Genomic DNA, 8,779 nt, shown 5'->3' on the forward strand with positions numbered 1-8,779 from the left:
TTGATTTTTTGGGAAAGAGAGAATGAAGGCAAGTTTTAATATTTTTTTTTTTGAAAATCGGCGAAAGAGATTAGGATGAAGAGATTATTAAATATTTTTGTTATTAAATAAACAAATCAGTCAATAGTTTTTTTAATCTATTTTATAAATTAAAAAATCAATAATTTTAGAAAATTGATTAATTTGTCCCATTAAATAATTTAAAATTTTGATAGATATATATAAAAAAAAATAGATAATTATATTACTAAATCATAATTCAAATTTAGATGTTATATCTTTTTGAGTTCCATAGCTAAATTCTTATCTTCTTTATTTTTGTGTGTAACCGTAGTGCATAGAAAAAATTAAAAAAGGTGCTGCAGCAATTATGAGAGAAGTCAAAAAGATTTATAGGTTAGAAGAAGTCAATAAATGTTGAGATTTTTTTTTTAAATTAAAAAATAATAAAATTAAAATTAAAATATTAGAGTTCCCATAAAACGTGTAGATTAGAAATCATTTCTTCCTTATATAATATATAGATAAGTATCACTAAACGTCATTAATATCTCATTAATGTAATTGTGTTAATAAATAAAGTACGATAAGAAAAAATAGTTATTGAGTTTTGTTACGCAAAAGATTGAGCGCCACAGGTAGGTTTCATGCGGGTGAGACCCACATTTTTTTTTATCTTATCTATGAGTACTTGAGTTTTCTCATAGTTATTATAACATCATATGGCAAAAAAAACTTAGTCTGCGTTTGGTTGTGTTTTGTAAATGTAATTTGAGAATATGAATTTTATTTTGAGTTTGTGTGTTGTAAAATTTTGATTTGAGTGTAGAAAATTTGGTAAAGAGTTTTGGAAATAGTTTTGAAAAAAAGGTTTGATTTGAGTGGAGAATTGTTAATGTGACATTTGATATGTGATACAAAAATTTACAACTCATAACTAAACATACAACTCAAAATTATTTTAAAACACATAAAAAATTTAAAAAAATTCAGAAAATATTTTTCCCGAGTATGTAAATCAATTGCCAAAAAAAAAAAATCTGGAATTCAGAGGACATCCGGGTGGACGTCCCCAAGGACATCCGGGTGGACATTTGGGTGGTCTTCCGGGTAGACTTCCTCAGGCAAAATTTTGACAAAAAACGCGGCCCGTGCATCAAAGTTCTCTGCAGAGAGTGTGGAAAATTAATTTCAAAACCATAACCAAACATCATACTCAAACACACGTGTAAAAAATTAATTACAAATCACAACCAAACAAAGCCTTAATGATACATCTCCTAATTTTGAAATTGTAATTGAACTTTATTGATATGGTAGGAAATAAAATATAAAAAAAATCAAAACATCACCATCAGTGTGGGGTCCACTAGAAATGGCAATGGGCTGGGGTGGGGGCGGAGATTACACTCCTCATCCCTAATCCCCAAAGCTAAAAAAATCCCCGCCCCCGCTCCGATCCCGAGCGGGAAATCCATCACCCCCCACTCCCGCTCCCGCCTCCGCCCCCACCTCCGCCTCCACCCCCTAATGGGGATCGGGTCTCTCTAACTCTGAAAAATTCCATACTTTTTTTTTTTTTGAATTTTGCATATTCCATTTTTTTTACTTTTTAGACAAATAAAAATAATATATATAAGAGTATAGTACGACAATGTCCAAACATAAACATACAAACAAATAAGCTACATAACAGCATAAGATAGAGCTAAGACCTGTAACAAAAGTCACTTTGTGTAATCTCACACACTTAAGCCACACATGAGCACTCAATCTCAACAAAGATTTATAGGTAACTGAGCACAAAAGAAAATATAGGAGAATTAACACAAAAAAAAAAACACTCAAACAATATACAACTTTCATCTCCCAACCCACAACCAATAAATCCCTCACAATTACTACTAGCTCTGTAACCTACAAGCAAAACAGTTAGATCATACCAACAAAAGACTTGTAAATTTTACAAAGTAGCATGCACAACCAACATTATTAGCTACGTAAACTTATAGAATCAATAGGCATCTGTCAAAGATATTCCATGGATCCATTCCCTCAAAAAAATCCATGCAACATAATATATCAAATGTCAAAAAAAAAAAAAAAAAAAAAAAATCAAATTAGTATCATTAGTCTATTACAACATCCAACAATAATTGTTCAAATAAAACATATAACATCAATATTACAATAATAAAACAACATTGTTTCTCAAAAAATCTGATATAACCATAACTGCCATTGTCTCCTTCAACTTGAATTCCTGTTAAATAACAAAAGGAAAAAAAAATTAATATTAATAATAAGATGTAAAAAATGTTAACAATTAAAACAAAAAAGATGGCAACTAACACAAAAGTGCCACACAACTCATTCAAGTCAATCTCATCATCATCATATATAGTCGCATAGCCCACTGATTCCAATATTGAATCTCTTAAAAAGTAAAGGATATAAATTAAGTATTGAAATTATTTTATGGTAATATAAAATTAAAATAATAATATGTAAATTTATTTGAGTACCTTAATCTCTGCAGCCCACAACCAACTTTGTGCATACATTAATGCTTTTAATGTGTTTGGATGAAGTCTATAACGATGTGGACTCACCAACCTTCCACTAGTGCTAAATGTTGACTCAGAAATAATAGTGGATACAGGAATAGCTAAAATATCCCTAGCTATTGCCTATAAAGTCAGATATTTTGGTCCATTGGCTTTCCACCAACTCAAAACATTAAAATCTGAAGTTCTTGGGAAAATATCATCTTTTAAATAATGGTTCAACTCTGATCTTACATTCTTCATTTTTTTACTTCTCTTTCTACATATAAACAAATCATACTTTGAAAGATTCTCTGAAACAATTTATGGATGGATGGAAGATTCACTAACAACGTCAGTTTCCGCACCAACTTGGTTCTAATATTCTTGCAACAAATCATAACAAATCTGACGAACTCTATCAATTTCCTCTTTAACTTTGTCTCCATAAAGTTTTTCAAAATAAAACTCCTATACACTAATCTTGTACCTAGGATCAAGTACAACAACAACTCCAATAACACCATGTATCACTAACCAATATTTATCAAAAAATTTCACCATTTTTATGTCATTGGTCTAACCACTTCAATTTCACAAGAGAGTCATTGAGACAGTGTCATCCTAATTTCACATAAAACTGGGAAACAAACATTAGCTATGGGACACTTAGTACCAAAAAATAACTTTGTGATAGAAAAAAATATTGTAAACCTCCCACTGATCTCTTTAGCAAACTCTCATTCTTCCTCACTTGGCATGGTCTTATAGTGGGGCTCTCTATTTTTCAACCGAGAAAAGACATTCTTTTACAATAAGGCAACTTGAAGCATCAAGTATGTTGAATTCCACCTAGTTGCACAATTAAGTCTTAATTTCTTAGTATGTGGATTGCGCAATTGATTGACTTTTTCTTTAAATTTTTCTTGTCATTTAGGTGTTGATGTCCAATAAGCTACACTCTCCCAAAGTTTCTCTATACTCACTCGTATGACATCCAGTCCATCTTTGACAATCAAATTCAAAATATGCGCACAACAACGCATATGAAACAAAGTACCACCCAATAAAAGCAATGTATTACTCAACTTATCCATCAACATGGTAATCGTGGCATTATTTGTGAAGCAATTATCAACAGTAACAGTAGAGATTTTTCTGTCAATATTCCAGTCCATCATACACTCAAGCAAAGTATTACAAAGAACTTCTTTTGTGTGTGGACATGGAACATAAATAAACCTAAAATACAATATTCATGAACAATTATTAATAATATGCAAATTGAACTGAATAAGATAGAACTTTTAAATGATCTGCACATTTACAAATATATACCTCAAAATGCGACTTTGCAATGTCCATGAATCATCAATAAAGTATGTTGTGACAGCCATGAATCCTTTCTTTTGATTACTAGCAGTCCACATATTAGTTGTGATTGCCACCCTACTTTTATTATTCTCCACCAAACTCAATGCCTTCACCCTCTCAATATCATAAATCTTTAAAATATCACTCTTTATTGTATTTTGAGAAGGTACTTTAAACAATGGCTAGAGTGCCGCTAAATATCGTTTAAAACCAACATGATCTACGATAGAGAGGGAATATTCATGCAATATTATGGCATGTGACAACTCTTTCCTAGCAAAATCTTGATCAAAAATATAAAAATTCATTTTTGGACTCTCTCTATTAAAGTTGGTAGTTAAAACTTTTTGCATCATGTCCGTAACTTTTTTCCTAATACAACTCTTATAGTGATCATGCAAATGCCTAGTTCTATTTTTTGAATCACGTCCAAGATGCTTATTACGAAAATTACATATTGTCTTTCACACCCCCATTGACTTGTTGTTTCTTAAAGTGTTCCCACACAACACTAGGTTTTCTTTTAGTTCCTCCACAAGTATTAGACTTTTCTTCTAAATCAATAACATTTTGATTAGAGAGCAGAGACGATGAATTAGTAGGTGAGTTGGTAGCTGGCGATGATTGTTGTGAGGCTTCACTCGCAACTGGTACTTGAGAGTTAACTGATACTTGAGAGTTAACATCTGAAATTTTTGAGCTTTATAAAAATAACATGAAATAAATAAATAGAGGCGGCATTAGGATGGTCCTTGTAACCCTCCTCTATCTAGTTGTTAACAAAACATAGTAAAAGAATTGTTTAAATTATTTGACAGAGGCAGTATAGAAATTTTGTTTGATTGGTAAACATAGTAAACATCCTACTCTCCTAGAAGTTCCTATAGTAAACATATTTAACAGAGGCAACATAGTAAACATAGTAAACAGAGGTAGCATTATGCATACTTGAATTATTTAAATGACATTTGTCTGATTGGTTAGCATAGAAATTTTAAATAATTATATTATCACATCCTACTCTGGTAAAATTTCCTGAATTATGTTATGTCCATACATGGTTTTATCTCCATACATTATGAAAGCATCGCAAACAAAGTTACTAAAGCAATGTAATTGTTGAGCCAAAGTGGTATATCTAATTTATTTAAGTTTAAATGTTTGTATATGATTAGGTTGTCATACACAATAGATTCAAGATTTTCCATTTTTGGCACCAAATAGAGATTATTAACACACACAAACATATCCACTATGCCCTAAGATAATACATTACACATTAAACAAATAGTAATTAACTGAGAACTATGTGGGTAGAGAAGAAAAAAGCAAACCCTAGAAACACAATACAACCACACAAATGAACATTGAAATTTAGAAGGAATTCACAAAATTGAGAATTGGTGTTCAAAACCCAGATTGGAAATTGAGAAATTTACCTGACAGTGGGTGGAATTGGAATGAATGACTAGTTTGAGGTTGGAGACTCTGGTCTATAGGGCATCGAACTCAACTGAGTAAAAAAAACAAACAATACACATAAATCATAAATGTATGAATAATTAAGCATAAAAGGTGAGATTTCAGAGATAGGAATTTGGGGAAATAGATTGATTACTTTGGAGACAACTTGTTCACCAGCGGCGATGCCTTGTTCTGGCCTCGATCGTTGCAGATCTGAGTTCACTTTCGCCGAAATTAGAAACCTTAACCACAACTCTCTCTCGCTGAAGACAGTGGAGAAGGATGGAGATCGGCGGTGATAGGAGAAGGGAGAGGAGGATAGCGAAGGAGAAGGGAGAGGAGGACGACAAAAGGAGAAGAGAAGAGCGAAGGGAGGGAGATCGGCGGTGATGGGAGGCTTTTAGAGAGGGAGAGAAACCGAGAGAGAGATGAGAGGCAGTGTGTGAGTGTGAGTTGTGTAACTGTGTTTTTAGGGTTTGGTTTATATATAGAGAGAGATGAGTATAATAGTAATTTCACATCGGGGAAAATGGGGACAAGGCCGGGGCTGAGGAACATATCACCATCCCTGATCCGAAATTATTCGGGAATTCATTTTCGAATACCATCATCGGCCTGTTAGGGGTATTTTTCGGAGAAAAACCATTCTAATTGAGGTCGGGTTCAAATTATTATCCCTAGAGCCCACATACTTGAGCTCTTTTAGAGCTCCCAAACATTTTTCGCAACAAAAAACTCAATTCCCATGATATTCTAACATTATGGAAAAAATAAACATTTGGTGATATGATTCTTTCATAGCCATTATTTGTGGAATGAAATCTCAATTTCTTATCCAAAAATAATAACAAAAATATTAAAAATTTAAATGAATTATCAAATATTTTATACAATATTCGCATTGACTTTGGTCCAATGATGTGAGTATTGCATAGAATATTTAATATTTTTTTTGGGATCCCTAGCATTCAAAATTTTAACATTCAAACAAAATTTTTGCTTGTATCAATCAAACAAAATTCTTCTAACATTCAGTCGCTTATTTTGAAAGGTTGGATAAAAGTTAGTTTTTTAGCTTTTTTAAATCACATTATTTCTCTATTTTTTTTTTTACATTTTAAAAAAAAAAAAAAAAAAACCTAAAAAGTCAACTTTTAACATGTTTTCCAAAATAGGTCTACGACCCAAAGAAAACAAAACAAATGCATATGCAATATTTTGGATTCACGAAGCCTACGCTCAGTGCAATTTTTCTGTCATTTAATTATTTGCTTTCTTTCTTTTCTTTTTTCTTTTTCTTTTTTCTTTTTTGAGCCCTTTAGACTAATTTCCAGTGCTTATCCTCATTAATTATGAATACTTTATTTCCATCTAATAACAAATATAACATCTTTTAGATCAAAGAAAGAAAAAATATTTTAAATTAAATTAAATATATACACAAGGACCACAGAATTACATGAAAGATGACAAAATCTAGAACGGCCTCGTTTGGGAATAGACTTTTTTAGTAACTTTTTAGCTTTTTAATTAAAATATGATATAAAAAAAACTAGTATGTTTGGGATGATTTATTGATTTTTTACAAAAAAGATGTGCAAAAAGTAAAGAAAAAATAAAATCTTTAACTTTTTTAAATAAGTTATTGGCCTTTTAATTTTTTTGGTGATTTTTTGACTTTTAGACTAAAAAATAATGTTAGCAAACATGACCTAAGCTTTGACAATTTGTCATCCCCTTATGAGTTTTTGTTTATATTATATCCATCCTTCTATAATACAAACCCTCAAAAAAATATATACATATGTAAGTCATGATATTTGTAATATTGATTATCACAAATATTATAGCATCTCCAACGATAATAGGCATTTTACCTATCAACTATTTTATGTTTCTACTCCAACTATACTCTTTATATAACGACCCTGTTGGCTACATATTTTGTGCAAGCCAGTTACAATTCAACGCGTGGCAAAGTAAGGGTAATATGGGGAGACCATTCAAGTCTTCAATCCTGATCGTACACGTGGCAGCTAATATTGGTTGTTATGAGATCTGAGTAGCAGTGGATCAACAAAGAGATGCAAGGTGACGTGGCTTCAACGGTTACTCACATTCAAATTCAAATATAGGAGGGAAGCCTAACTACAAGTGATGGCATAGTGGAACTACTTATAAGGCAGCATGATCAGCGACCACGGAGAAGCAGTTCGACGGTTTGAAATGCAATTCGATGGTCATCTTTGAGGAGTATAAATAGCAGGGAAGACCCCAGAAAATGCCCCCGGACTCAGATCCAAGAAACCAGTCTTACTTTACATATTTCGTTCCAGTTTTTATATTTCCTGTTCTTTACATTCCTGTACTTTAAATTCCTGCACTACACTTCATTCATAAGAGTAGTTTCAAGTAGATTGTCGCTATAAACCTCTATGAGGCTGAGTTTGGATCATTGTAAGTTTTTCATACTAATGAAATGCTTCAATTGCTCTTTATTTAACTGTTCTTGTGCTTAAATTCTCCTAAATCAAGCCACCAGTAAAAGTCCTCTTCATTGAGGCTGAAAGAACTACAACACAATCTTCTGATAATTGGTTGGCAATCAAAATCCTGTAAGGATTGATTGATCCTTGCTGGCACACTCATAATTACAAAAATAACCTTCGAAAGCCAAAAAGCCAACATGAATTTTTGGCACGCCCATTGGGACACATTTAAAATGGCTAGACGTAGGAGACAAGGAGAAAATGAACGCTTGGAAGAAGGCGTGGAAGGAGAGGTAGAGATACCTAATTCAGAGGATAATGTGATAACACATCCTGTGGAGACTCCTATTTTATCGGAACCTATGGTTGAACAGACCAGTACTTCAGAGCAAATACCATTTGTTTGTAATACTGGACGAGACCAAGGAATTGGACCATCCACTGTCCCATCTACTCAGCCAGTGAATCCATGGAGTGGCCTAGTAGATGCCATGTGACAGCAATTAATAAACACAATGGAAAGGTGGGCAACATCCTTTTTGGATTGAATGAATAACCACCAACCAACAAATGCAAGACACATGGAAGAAGTAAATGTCCCTCAGCAAAGATTGGCTAGAGATAAACAGCCTATGCAAGTTAATGGACATTCTAATGGTCAAACTAGTAATCAGAGTCATGAAAGACCACCACCTCAGTCTTGGTACGAACCCATTTCGAGGCCTATAGCAGGCCAAAATGCCTCAATGTTCAACAGTGAAGCCATGCAAGTTGGTGGATCTGGCCCAGTACAAGAAAATGGCATAAGAATGGTTCCAAATCTCACGTTCAAAGCCATACCTGGCACTAGGGGGTACAATAATCCCTTATTCGAATTTATACCCGGGGGGTTGGAAGGTTTTCCCA

At 32.9% G+C, this 8,779-nt stretch overlaps 1 long non-coding RNA gene across 1 annotated transcript; it reads right to left on the minus strand.

Moving 5' to 3' along the window:
• Window positions 1-2,101: 2,101 nt before the first annotated feature.
• LOC145796697 (uncharacterized) lies at window positions 2,102-5,832 on the minus strand. The gene is made up of 3 exons (XR_014337191.1): window positions 5,539-5,832; window positions 5,360-5,433; window positions 2,102-2,263 (listed from the first exon to the last, which is right to left on the minus strand). It is a non-coding gene; the product is annotated as an uncharacterized LOC145796697 (long non-coding RNA).
• Between the last annotated feature and the right edge of the window lie 2,947 nt (window positions 5,833-8,779).

Source organism: Camellia sinensis, chromosome 8, assembly GCF_055761805.1.
Source record: "Camellia sinensis isolate YWXY chromosome 8, ASM5576180v1, whole genome shotgun sequence".
Classification (NCBI taxonomy): domain Eukaryota; kingdom Viridiplantae; phylum Streptophyta; class Magnoliopsida; order Ericales; family Theaceae; genus Camellia; species Camellia sinensis.